Here is a 14,884-nt window from a genome sequence, read left to right on the forward strand (position 1 = left end):
ACGTGACAGTATGTGACGTATGACGTGACAGTATGTGACGTGTGTAAGAAGGTGCGCTCGCTGTCTGTGAGAGGGAGACACAGGAAAGAGTGAGAAGAGCCTGTCGTGTAATGCCAGCAGCTAAAAGCAACTGCGTGAGAATTGTGGATGTGTTGAAGGTGTGCTGGAAAATGCGGAACGGAAATTATGGAGCAGCAGAAAAGTGGAATGTATTATTTAAATAGGTGTGTTGGAAAACACGGACTGGAGTTTTTTTTTAAACTGGATCTGGATCGGCATTTTCCCATGCCTTGCCGATACGCAATTTTTGGCAAATATCGGCAGCCGATCCGATCCAAATATCGGATCGGGACATCCCTAATATATATATATATATATATATATATAAAATTTTTTTTTAAATTTATTACACACACTTAAATTCTGAAGAAATAATGATTGTTCAAAGACCAGAATTGACGCTGTGATGTATTTGTTACAGTAAAATGATGACTTTTGTCATATTTTTGCCAAGTGAAATTCTGATTATAATATTGCCAACATTTTACGGTTTTCTTATAAAATTGTGACTTTTGTCAAGTAAAATTATGACCCTTTTTATAAAATTGCCAAAACGTTGACCGTTTCTTCTAAAATTGGGACTGTTATCGAGTAAAATTCCAACTTTTATCATAATATTGCACAAATGTTCAGTTTTTCTTGTGAAATTGTGACCTTAGAGAATTATAATACATATTCATATATCACATATAGCCTATTATTTGGGCAAATTTGGCCGGTGAAATTAGACTGTGCTCACCGAAACCGGTTGTTGTGATGGCGGGCTGCGTCTTTCCTAGCGCACACCAATGACGTAGTTTGCCCAAAGCTGTTGGGAAAGGTCACATACAGGTCACATTGAAAAAAATCTGATTTCAATCGGATTCGGACCACCCCCTGATGTGGCTTGATTCTGATGTGAAACGATCAGATTTGGAGCGTATGGACTGGCAAAAAAATCCGATCTGTGTCACTTGAGAGCAAAAAAATATGATTTTGGTGTGCAGAGTAAACGGGGCCATTTGGGGCCTGTGCGCGTTTCTACTGGAGTCTAATAAAGAGCACAAATCAGATTTGGTCTATGGATTCATTTGGTCCACTTTGGCCTGCAGTGTAAACATAAAGGCCCAAACTCATAAAAGTGTTAAAAATAATTCATAAATCAATATATATTTTACTTTCCAACGCTTCTTTTATCTTTTAACCTTTTTGAACAAGTGGTGCATGCTTTTATTTCAAGTGGCCTGGACTACTGCAATGCACTTTATGCTGGCATTAGCCAAAAAGCTCTCTCCCGGTTGCAGTTAGTCCAGAAGGCGGCAGCAGGACTTTTAACAGGGGCCAGGAAACGCCAGCATGTAACCCCCAATTCTTGAGACTTTGTACTGGCTCCCTGTTCATTTTAGAATTGATTTTAAAACCTTGCTGTTTGCTTTTAAAGCTTTACATGGACCGGCACCTCATTATATCTCGGACCTCATATTATGTGTTTGAAGCAGAAACATGGTGTAGAAAGTGTTACATTATGTGTTTGAAGTAGAAACATGGCGTAGAAAGTGTTACATTATGTGTTTGAAGTAGAAACATGGTGTAGAAAGTGTTACATTATGTGTTTGAAGTAGAAACATGGTGTAGAAAGTGTTACATTATGTGTTTGAAGTAGAAACATGGCGTAGAAAGTGTTACATTATGTGTTTGAAGTAGAAACATGGTGTAGAAAGTGTTACATTGTGTTTGAAGCAGAAACATGGCATAGAAAGTGTTACATTATGTGTTTGAAGTAGAAACATGGCGTAGAAAGTGTTACATTATGTGTTTGAAGCAGAAACATGGCATAGAAAGTGTTACATTATGTGTTTGAAGTAGAAACATAGCGTAGAAAGTGTTACATTATGTGTTTGAAGTAGAAACATGGCGCAGAAAGTGTTACATTATGTGTTTGAAGCAGAAACATGGTGTAGAAAGTGTTACATTATGTGTTTGAAGTAGAAACATGGCGTAGAAAGTGTTACATTATATGTTTGAAGTAGAAACATGGTGTAGAAAGTGTTACATTATGTGTTTGAAGTAGAAACATGGCGTAGAAAGTGTTACATTATGTGTTTGAAGCAGAAACATGGTGTAGAAAGTGTTACATTGTGTTTGAAGCAGAAACATGGTGTAGAAAGTGTTACATTATGTGTTTGAAGTAGAAACATGGCGTAGAAAGTGTTACATTATGTGTTTGAAGCAGAAACATGGCGTAGAAAGTGTTACATTATGTGTTTGAATCAGAAACATGGTGTAGAAAGTGTTACATTATGTGTTTGAAGCAGAAACATGGCGTAGAAAGTGTTACATTATGTGTTTGAAGTAGAAACATGGTGTAGAAAGTGTTACATTATGTGTTTGAAGCAGAAACATGGCGTAGAAAGTGTTACATTATGTGTTTGAATCAGAAACATGGTGTAGAAAGTGTTACATTATGTGTTTGAAGTAGAAACATAGCGTAGAAAGTGTTACATTATGTGTTTGAAGTAGAAACATGGCGCAGAAAGTGTTACATTATGTGTTTGAAGCAGAAACATGGTGTAGAAAGTGTTACATTATGTGTTTGAAGTAGAAACATGGTGTAGAAAGTGTTACATTATATGTTTGAAGTAGAAACATGGTGTAGAAAGTGTTACATTATGTGTTTGAAGTAGAAACATGGTGTAGAAAGTGTTACATTATGTGTTTGAAGCAGAAACATGGCGTAGAAAGTGTTACATTATATGTTTGAAGTAGAAACATGGTGTAGAAAGTGTTACATTATGTGTTTGAAGTAGAAACATGGCGTAGAAAGTGTTACATTATGTGTTTGAAGCAGAAACATGGTGTAGAAAGTGTTACATTGTGTTTGAAGCAGAAACATGGTGTAGAAAGTGTTACATTATGTGTTTGAAGTAGAAACATGGCGTAGAAAGTGTTACATTATGTGTTTGAAGCAGAAACATGGCGTAGAAAGTGTTACATTATGTGTTTGAATCAGAAACATGGTGTAGAAAGTGTTACATTATGTGTTTGAAGCAGAAACATGGCGTAGAAAGTGTTACATTATGTGTTTGAAGCAGAAACATGGCGTAGAAAGTGTTACATTATGTGTTTGAAGTAGAAACATGGCGTAGAAAGTGTTACATTATGTGTTTGAAGCAGAAACATGGCGTAGAAAGTGTTACATTATGTGTTTGAAGTAGAAACATGGTGTAGAAAGTGCTACATTATGTGTTTGAAGCAGAAACAGGGTGTAGAAAGTGTTACATTATGTGTTTGAAGTAGAAACATGGTGTAGAAAGTGTTACATTATGTGTTTAAACCAGAAACATGGCGTAGAAAGTGTTACATTATATGTTTGAAGTAGAAACATGGTGTAGAAAGTGTTACATTATGTGTTTGAAGTAGAAACATGGTGTAGAAAGTGCTACATTATGTGTTTGAAGCAGAAACATGGTGTAGAAAGTGTTACATTATGTGTTTGAAGTAGAAACATGGCGTAGAAAGTGTTACATTATGTGTTTGAAGTAGAAACATGGCGTAGAAAGTGTTACATTATGTGTTTGAAGCAGAAACATGGCGTAGAAAGTGTTACATTATGTGTTTGAAGCAGAAACATGGTGTAGAAAGTGTTACATTATGTGTTTGAAGCAGAAACATGGCGTAGAAAGTGTTACATTATGTGTTTGAAGTAGAAACATGGCGTAGAAAGTGTTACATTATGTGTTTGAAGCAGAAACATGGTGTAGAAAGTGTTACATTATGTGTTTGAAGTAGAAACATGGTGTAGAAAGTGTTACATTATGTGTTTGAAGCAGAAACATGGTGTAGAAAGTGTTACATTATGTGTTTGAAGCAGAAACATGGTGTAGAAAGTGTTACATTATGTGTTTGAAGCAGAAACATGGCGTAGAAAGTGTTACATTATATGTTTGAAGTAGAAACATGGTGTAGAAAGTGTTACATTATGTGTTTGAAGTAGAAACATGGCGTACAAAGTGTTACATTATGTGTTTGAAGCAGAAACATGGTGTAGAAAGTGTTACATTATGTGTTTGAAGTAGAAACATGGCGTAGAAAGTGTTACATTATGTGTTTGAAGCAGAAACATGGTGTAGAAAGTGTTACATTATGTGTTTGAAGCAGAAACATGGCGTAGAAAGTGTTACATTATGTGTTTGAAGTAGAAACATGGTGTAGAAAGTGTTACATTATGTGTTTGAAGCAGAAACATGGTGTAGAAAGTGTTACATTATGTGTTTGAAGTAGAAACATGGGCATGTGGGCACCACTTAAAATGTCTGTTGCTCTGCAAAAGGCATCGGCAGGAAAAAAAAACCCTGTGGTCACATGTTGCTGAGTAGGTGCAGTAGCACGCTACTATCTCCACTACTTCTCAGTCAACAGGGGGTGGGCCCGTCTAACTGGTTCCCCCGGGGGCGGCGGGGGGTCGAGCTTTGTAACTGGCGGCGGGCGGAAAGGGAAGGACGCCATGACAACGGGGAAGTGATCGGGAGCGAGGATGCAAAAGTGTGTGCGTGCACGACAACTGGCCACACAAACTCACTTCCTGTTTGAAAGAATCGATTGAAAGTTGCTCAGACCTGCTCGCTGCTTACTCGCCACACCCCAACGCCCTCAGGGGGAGCGGATTTTATGTTGGTAATATTTATTACAGCATTGCTACTAAACGTGTGTGTGTGTGTGTGTGTGTGTGTGTGTGTGTGCCTCGGAGGTGAGAGAAGAAAGTCGGTCTCGTACAATTTTAAAGCCCATTTAAAAAATACCATGGCAAAAAAATTGTTACATAAAATTGGAATAAAAGAGCAAAAAGGAGGAAATGTTGCAATAGTGAGACTAATAACTAGGGATGTGGTACAATATCATCACAGCACTTACTGTGATAATCAAAGTTTACTTATATAGCCCTAAATCACTAATCCTGGCCTCCATGGCGACAAATAAAGTTTCTTACAAGTATCATTATCACTGGAGGAGGAGTAATAGCTAAACATGCTTCACTACACACCGTAGGAGGATACAATAGCTCACCGGCGTCACAATGTAAACAAATGCCATGGGTGGATCTACACCTGACATCCACTGTAATGATACCAAGTACAGGAGCAATATCCAGTCGATGCTACTATGATTACAATGATATTTTTTAGCGTCACAAAATCTATTTTCTTTTTTTTTTTTAAATCATATGTTTATAAAGTCAGTAAATACGTCCCTGGACACATGAGGACTTTGAGTATGACCAATGTATGATCCTGTAACTACTTGGTATCGGATCCATACCTAAATGTGTGGTATCATCCAAAACTAATGCAAAGTATCAAAGAAGAGAAGAATAAGTGATTATTACATTTTAACAGAAGTGTTGATAGAACATGTTGAAACAGAAAATAAGCAGATATTAACAGTAAATGAACAAGTAGATTAATAATCATTTTTTACAGTTTGTCCCTCATAATGTGTACAAAATAATAGGTGTATAAATGACACAATATGTCAGCAGACTAATTAGGAGTCTTTGTTTGTTTACTTACTACTAAAAGACAAGTTGTCTAGTATGTTCACTATTTTATTTAAGGACTAAATGACAATAATAAACATATGTTTCATGTACCCTAAGACTTTTTGTTCCAATAAAGTCAATAATGACATTTCAGAAAAGTATCGAAATACATTTTGGTACCGATACTAAAATATTGGGGCGGTATAGCTCGGTTGGTAGAGCGGCCGTGCCAGCAACTTGAGGGTTGCAGGTTCGATCCCCGCTTCCGCCATCGTAGTCACTGCCGTTGTGTCCTTGGGCAAGACACTTTACCCACCTGCTCCCAGTGCCACCCACACTGCTTTAAATGTAACTTAGATATTGGCTTTCACTATGTAAAGCGCTTTGAGTCACTTGAGAAAAAGCGCTATATAAATGTAATTCACTTCACTTAACTACTAAAATATTGGTGTGGAGACAACCCTAGTATAGAAGTTGATGTGTAGATATTTAAGCATACTTGCCAACCCTCCCGGATTTTCCGGGAGACTCCCGAAATTCAGCGCCTCTCCCGAAAACCTCCCGGGACAAATTTTCTCCCGAAATTCAGGCGGAGCTGGAGGCCACGCCCCCTCCAGCTCCATGCGGACCTGAGTCCGCTTTCCCACAATATAATGAACGTCTACAGTAAAGCAGTTCGTCTGCCGTAAACAGCAATGTTGTGACACTCTTAAACAGGACAATACTGCCATCTAGTGCATTTGATGAAAGCACTTTTGTGCGTGCCACACAGCAATGCATCATCAGAGAGGGTGTTCAGCATGGTTAGAAAGATAGTGACAGAGAATAGAACAAGGATGGACAATTCAACCCTTAACTCAACAATGAGTAGATGAGTGTTATGTGTGTGTATATGTGTAAATAAATGACCATTGAAATTCAAGTATTTATTTTATATATATATATATATATATATATATATATATCCATCCATTTTCTACCGCTTATTCCCTTTGGGGTCGCGGGGGGTGCTGGAGCCTATCTCAGCTACAATCGGGCGGAAGGCGGGGTACACCCTGGACAAGTCGCCACCTCATCGCAGGGCCAACACAGATAGACAGACAACATTCACACTCACATCCACACACTAGGGCCAATTTAGTGTAGCCAATCACCTTATCCCCAGGTGCATGTCTTTGGAGGTGGGAGGAAGCCGGAGTACCCGGAGGGAACCCACGCAGTCACGGGGAGAACATGCAAACTCCACACAGAAAGATCCCGAGCCCGGGATTGAACCCAAGACTACTCAGGACCTTCGTATTGTGAGGCAGATGCACTAACCCCTCTGCCACCGTGAAGCCCATATATATATATATATATATATATATATAGCTAGAATTCACTGAAAGTCAATTATTTCTTATATATATATATATATATATATATATATATATATATATATATATATTAATAAGGTTATCCAAAAAATAGTGCTCGATACCGTAGTAGAGCGCAATATATGTATGTGTGGGAAAAAAAATCACAAGACTACTTCATCTCTACAGGCCTGTTTCATGAAGGGGTTCCCTCAATCAAAAATCTCCTGATGATTGAGGGAACCCCTCATGAAACAGGCCTGTAGAGATGAAGTAGTCTTGTGATTTTTTCCCCACACATATATATATATATATATATATATATATATATATATATATATATATATATATATATATATATATATATATATATATATATATATATATATATATCCATTTACTACCGCTTATTCCCTTCGGGGTCGCGGGGATATATATATATATATATATATATATATATATATATATATATATATGTCTTAAAAAGGTTATCCAAAAAATAGTGCTCGATACCGTAGTAGAGCGCAATATATGTATGTGTGGGAAAAAAATCACAAGACTATTTCATCTCTACAGGCCTGTTTCATGAGGGGGGGTACCCTCAATCATCAGGAGATTTTAATATATATATATATATATATATATATATATATATATATATATATATATATATATATATGAAATACTTGACTTGGTGAATCCTAGCTGTAAATATACTCCTCCCCTCTTAACCACGCCCCCAACCACGCCCCCCGCACCCACCCCCCACCTCCCGAAATTGGAGGTCTCAAGGTTGGCAAGTATGCATTTAAGTGATATTTCAACACTTTAACGACATACCTTTTTGGGTCCCTGGGACTTTAACGTTCACCAAAATTGAGGGGAGCCCTAATGGTTTTGAAAATGAAAATGATCAAAATGGCCCCCGCATGCTTTCATCGTTCAGAAATGCAAAGGTGAAATGTGTCAGTCCACCACAAGAACAGGAATAAAAGACGAACAAGGTTGTCATGCCAAACCTGTTGCGAGTAGTGCGTGCGTGTGAATGTGTGTGTGCGTGCATGTGTGTGTTGTCTCTGGTGCCACTGCAGGAATGACCATGACTCACCCTCTAAATACCCCCACGTGCACCCCGGTGCGCAACAGGAGACTATTGGGAAAGGGGGCGCTCACAATAGTAGTTAGTAACTTTGGCAGTGAGACCAGAAAGAGATCCTTTGTGGCTTCACTTCACGGTGGAACAATAAGCAAACCCCCCCCCTCGCCCAGGACCGTCAAGAAGTCCTCGGGGCTCGTGTTCCAATGATGTCCTTGATTAAAAACAGCTGTTTGGACATGGCAGCTGCCTTTGGGCAAACGTGCTACTGTCCTATACATAGAACATCCATAAAGCCAGTACTGCACACTCGGGGGTCTTAGACCACTGCTGAGAACCATTTTTTATTAAGTGCAATCTTTTTATGGAGTCCTTCTACAGCTACAACGTTTTCTTACTCTGGAAACTCTTATTTTTCTGTACGATTGAAATTCTTCAGCAGAGTAGTGGAGGGTGATGAAGGTTGGCTTGTTCTGTGTGTTGCTGCTTTTAGACATTACCCAGAAGTCTTAGTGAGCAATACGAGCCAGTACAAACGTCTGCAGGGTCGCTAAGTTTTCTGTGTTGTAGGGAGCTGGATCTTGAGGAGCTCTTCCTCGTCAAAGAGTCGTGGTGGTTGATTATACAAACCCCGTTTCCATATGAGTTGGGAAATTGTGTTAGATGTAAATATAAACGGAATACAATGATTTGCAAATCATTTTCAACCCATATTTAGTTGAATATGCTACAAAGACAACATATTTGATGTTCAAACTCATAAACTTTTTTTTTTGTTGCAAATAATCATTAACTTTAGAATTTGATGCCAGCAACACGTGACAAAGAAGTTGGGAAAGGTGGCAATAAATACTGATAAAGTTGAGGAATGCTCATCAAACACTTATTTGGAACATCCCACAGGTGAACAGGCAAATTGGGAACAGGTGGGTGCCATGATTGGGTATAAAAGTAGATTCCATTAAATGCTCAGTCATTCACAAACAAGGATGGGGCGAGGGTCACCACTTTGTCAACAAATGCGTGAGCAAATTGTTGAACAGTTTAAGAAAAACCTTTCTCAACCAGCTATTGCAAGGAATTTAGGGATTTCACCATCTACGTTCCGTAATATCATCAAAGGGTTCAGAGAATCTGGAGAAATCACTGCACGTAAGCAGCTAAGCCCGTGACTTTCGATCCCTCAGGCTGTACTGCATCAACAAGCGACATCAGTGTGTAAAGGATATCACCACATGGGCTCAGGAACACTTCAGAAACCCACTGTCAGTAACTACAGTTGGTCGCTACATCTGTAAGTGCAAGTTAAAACTCTCCTATGCAAGGCGAAAACCGTTGATCAACAACACCCAGAAACGCCGTCCGCTCATCTGAGATGGACTGATACAAAGTGGAAAAGTGTTCTGTGGTCTGACGAGTTCACATTTCAAATTTTTTTCGGAAACTGTGGACGTCGTGTCCTCCGGACCAAAGAGGAAAAGAACCATCCAGATTGTTATAGGCGCAAAGATGAAAAGCCAGGATCTGTGATGGTATGGGGGTGTATTAGTGCCCAAGACATGGGTAACTTACACATCTGTGAAGGCGGCATTAATGCTGAAAGTTACATACAGGTTTTGGAGCAACATATGTTGCCATTTAAGCAACGTTACCATGGACGCCCCTGCTTATTTCATCAAGACAATGCCAAGCCACGTGTTACATCAACGTGGCTTCATAGTAAAAGAGTGCGGGTACTACACTGGCCTGCCTGTAGTCCAGACCTGTCTCCCATTGAAAATGTGTGGCGCATTATGAAGCCTAAAATACCACAACGGAGACCCCCGGACTGTTGAACAACTTAAGCAAGAATGGGAAAGAATTACACCTGAGAAGCTTCAAAAATGTGTCTCCTCAGTTCCCAAACGTTTACTGAGTGTTGTTAAAAGGAAAGGCTATGTAACACAGTGGTGAACATGCCCTTTCCCAACTACATTGTCACGTGTTGCAGCCATGAAATTCTAAGTTAATTATTATTTGCAAAAGAAAATCAATTTTATCAGTTTGAACATCAAATATGTTGTCTTTGTAGTGCATTCAACTGAATATGGGTTAAAAGGGATTTGCAAATCATTGTATTCCGTTTATATTTACATCTAACACAATTTCCCAACTCATATGGAAACGGGGTTTGTATATACCTAGAGTATCAGTTTTAAGATTATATTGACAGACCGTTTTATTATCTTTGTAATAAAGATAACTGTATAATAAAGTTGAGATAATGAAACTGTATTAGCTTGTACGCTTGAGCTACTGTCAGAACAATGAACCAGAAAAGTGAATATCATCAAATGAATGCAATTGGAAAAATATATGTATTTTTTTTCATAATTTTTAAGAATCGCTTAAAAAGTATGTATATCTATATATTTTTTTGATTCTCAAAAAATAGTGAATCATATTTAGAATCGTAATAAATAAAATTGCAATTTATATAAATTGATATGTATATATAATATATATATATATATAATTAGAGATGCGAGGTTTGCGGATACAACCGCGGAGTCCGCGGATTATCCGCGGGTCGGGCGGTTGAAATAAAAAAAAAAAGATTTTATCCGCGGGTCGGGCGGTTGAAATAAAAAGAAATTAGATTTTAAATAGATTCAGGCGGGTGGCAGTTAAACCAATTCGGAAATATATATACATAGTTAAATATTGTTACCCACATACGAAAAACGAGCAGGCACCTGCAGCACGCCACAACAGAAGAAGAAAGAAAAAAAAAGAGATGGCAGCAAACGTGGTACGCGACAAACTAAAAAAGGGAATACTAAAGACCAGGGGAAAAAAAGGCCAGAAAAGTTCAGCGTGGACACGTTTTTATGAGGTTGTAAATCAGGATGATAGTAATGCTGGCTACATGATTTTGCAAGAGCTGCGACGCTGTTTATGTCTACGACAGTCACAAAACCGGGACATCTAACATGGTGCATCACATTTGTGCAAAACCCCGAACCTCCACAAACACCCTGAGCATGAGCAGTTTCGTCCGCCGTGATCCCAGAAGAGTGCCGCAGGATGTTAAAACAAGATAGAACGCAGCTGCCTGCAGCAGTTTGAGTGGCGCGAGTGCGCTTGGAGGTGCGCTCAGCGCGGCTCCCAGATGATTGCGCACTGGTGTGCGTCTGGGCCGTGACAGCGTGGCACGCATTGAATGTCTCTGCTCCATTGGATCAGTCTCCTTTCTTTAACAGGCAAAAGCTTTATAACCTCACTAATGCCTTGCATCGTCTATATTAGATATATAACAATGGGCGGGTGCGGTTTTTAAATGTTAGTTTGGGTGGATGCGGATGGTTGACGACTTTTGTGATGCGGTTGCGGATGAAATAATTGCCTATCCGCGCATCTCTAATATATATATATATATATAAATACATAAACAATTATTTTGCATCCAAATTGCAATTTTATTTATTGCGATTCTAAATCGATTCATGATTTTGAATACAAACAGAGGTGGGCAGATTAATTACAGCAACGATACCAAGTATAGTATCAGTGAAAGGTCGATACTAGAGTGATTAGATTGATATTTTGTATTATCACAATCGTTTTTTGTTATTGCTTACAAACTCAGGAGGGCTTTTAAGGGCAAAAAAAAAAGGTGTTTTCTTCTTTCTTTTTTTTGCTCAAAATATTGTTTGTAATAAAGTAAATCATTTTAATATTTCATTGATATTGTTACATGGCCATCCTGTGTTTTCGTTTGGTTATAATGGTAATCAAAAATGTAATCATTCAATATGTTGAAAATGTGAAGTATCAGCATTGGTATGACTGATACTGCCCCGGTAACTACTTGGTATGGTATCGTCCGAAACAAATGTAAAGTATCCAGACAAGTGAAAAGTAGAAAGTAACCAGATATTACCAGTAAATAGATTAATAATAGTTTTGATAAAATACAAGGGGAGCCTTTTTATAAATGATGATGTATCGCATAAATGAGTATGTATCGCAATATATCCATTTTAAGACTTTTCGCCCACCCCTAAGTTTGACATTTTTATTGAATCCTCACGTTAGCAAAGACGCTGCCTTTATACTTAGCTAGCTACACGTAATTTCTCGAATTCAACAGCGTTTCTCATCTTCTCTATCAAAGTGCTGGCACTCCCAACTTTCTTTGGCCCCATTTTGGATTATTTTTCAGTCGTACTCCTTTAAAAAACATGTACGGGGATGAAATCGCCCACAAGATGGATTCCTTTTTTGGACTCTATAGTCATGTAGTGATAAATGGTAAATGGGTTGTACTTGTATAGTGCTTTTCTACCTTTTTTAAGGAACTCAAAGCGCTTTGACACTATTTCACACACTGATAGTCAACAGACGTGTCACGTTTAGTCCTACAAAAACCCAGACAATGTACTAAAACCAGGGCAATTTTTGATTTGATTAGTGTAATATTTGAAACACATATTAAGGTATAAAGTGTGTATGAATGATGCCGAGTGTCACATGTCATTGTGTGCTTTGTGTATCAAGCATTATTACACGTGCAAAAAGTCATTCGGAACCTGGCTGACTTTTCAGTTAAAGCTAATTATTTGTCGTATTTGTGATTAATTCTAGCTGGAAATGACTCCAAAAGAGGTGTAAGGCATTCTAAAATCCCTAAAATCTAGACTTTATTTTTTATTTTTTACTAATTGTACAAAAAGTTCAATGTCTAAAAGTTACTACAGTCCTTTTTAGAATGGTGCAAACATTTTTTACATGATAAAAAAACAATGAAAATGATATTTTTCAGCCTCTTTACATAACTGATATCGAGATATATCGCCACAGATAGTCAAAATTCCGTTTCGTGGGAAGAAAGCGCGAATAAAGGCACTCTCTCTCTGGTACCCGAGCAACGCAGGAAGTGATCGCTGACACGCTAACAACCAATCAGATAACAGTATCAACCATCAAGTTTGGTTGTCTGGCGGTTGATTCTTTGCATGGAGTCAGAAGAGAAAGTCAAAATGTAGAAATTGTGGATGAAAGAGGAAAAGTCACCTTGACAGTATGGCAGATTTTAGAATAAAAAAAACCCAACCCAGACGGTAGTCAGACAAATGTGCTCACCCTTTAGAGCACAGCTGTAACTTCCTGCCACTAAACCTGCAGAAAATAGTTCTCAGGTTTCTCTATGTTGCACTATTTTCTTACACTTTATTAAGTATTTCTTACATATTCCTTATTTTTGCACCTTCATTTTAAGATCATATTGTTAAGTGTTCAATGTGATGTTACTATTTTGTTTACATTGAGTTAGGGCTGGGTGATATATGGAATATACTGGATATATCACGGGTTTGTCTCTGTGGGATATAGAAAATGACTATATGGTGATTAGGGATGTCCCGATCCAGGTTTTTGCACTTCCGATCCGATACCGATATTGTTTTTGCACTTCCGATCCGATACCGATACTGACCGATACTGGCCTATCCGAGCATGTATTAAAGTTTAAAGTTATTTAGCCTACTTAGTTGTCAGAATCATGTTGAAAAGGGTTTTAGTACTCTTGATAACAACTAGCCAGCTGAATTAGGGGAGTTTGAATAATACACAATGGTTGGCAACAAGAAACTGACCTGTTTATTCAAGGATAAACACAAAATAGACAAAATTATACATGACAAACAGAAATGGCATCATTGAACTAGGGCTGGGCGATATGGCCTTTTTTTAATATTGCCATATTTTAAGGCCATATTGCGATACACGATATATATCTCGATATTTTGCCTTAGCCTTGAATGAACACTTGATGCATATAATCACAGCAGTATGATGATTCTATGTGTTTTGATTGATTGATTGAGACTTTTATTAGTAGGTTGCACAGTGAAGTACATATTCCGTACAATTGACCACTAAATGGTAACACCCCAATAAGTTTTTCAACTTGTTTAAGTCGGGGTCCACTTAAATTGATTCATGATACAGATATATACTATCAGATATATACTATCATCATAATACAGTCATCACACAAGATAATCACATTGAATTATTGAGATTATTTATAATCCAGGGTGTGGAGGGTAAGTGTCAAAAAGACAGCCAAAAGAGTTTGATATGAGAATAAATCTAAAGTTAAAATATAGGGTAGAAATGCACCCATTTGCAGGAAATGTAGTCTTGATTTTCAACATTTTCTTTCAAGGCTTGCATGTCTACATTAAAACATTCTTCTTCATACTGCATTAATATATGCTACTTTTAAACTTTCATGCAGAGAAGGAAATCACAACTAAAAAAAATCACAAATGTTTTCATACGGCGTTGATGTGGAAATTTTTGCCTCGGCATTTTGATGGTGTGGACGTGTGGCACCGAATGGAGATAAGCGTCTCGACAGACGTCACAATATTTGAACAATGATGATGAAAACTGTTTTCTCTGTCGTGTCCGTGTGTCGTGTCGAAAATTGTTATGCGCTTATTTTTTTATTTGATTTTGTGCGTGGCATAGATTTGCCGTGCGCAGAGGACGCTTAAGCAGTGCGCAATTGCGCAGGCGCGCACCTTAGAGGAAACGTTGGTCACACGGCTGCGCTAGCATCACAGCTAACGTTAGCCATGCTGCTACCTCTCTGCTCGGGGAGGGCGTATACGTATGTGACGTATGTCGTGACAGTATGTGACGTGTGTAAGAAGGTGCGCTCGCTGTCTGTGAGAGGGAGACACAGAAAAGAGTGAGAAGAGCCTGTCGTGTAATGCCAGCAGCTAAAAGCAACTGCGTGAGAATCCACAGACCTGTGGATGTGTTGAAGGTGTGCTGGAAAATGCGGAACGGAAACTGGGGCGCAGC

At 38.3% G+C, this 14,884-nt stretch overlaps 1 protein-coding gene across 1 annotated transcript in view; it reads left to right on the plus strand.

The window, feature by feature from the left end:
• atp1b1a (ATPase Na+/K+ transporting subunit beta 1a) overlaps positions 1-14,884 on the plus strand; it is a 57,219-nt gene that overhangs the window by 14,104 nt on the left and 28,231 nt on the right. The window lies entirely within an intron of this gene.

The sequence above is a fragment of the Nerophis lumbriciformis genome, linkage group LG18 (genome assembly GCF_033978685.3).
Source record: "Nerophis lumbriciformis linkage group LG18, RoL_Nlum_v2.1, whole genome shotgun sequence".
In the NCBI taxonomy this organism is placed as follows: domain Eukaryota; kingdom Metazoa; phylum Chordata; class Actinopteri; order Syngnathiformes; family Syngnathidae; genus Nerophis; species Nerophis lumbriciformis.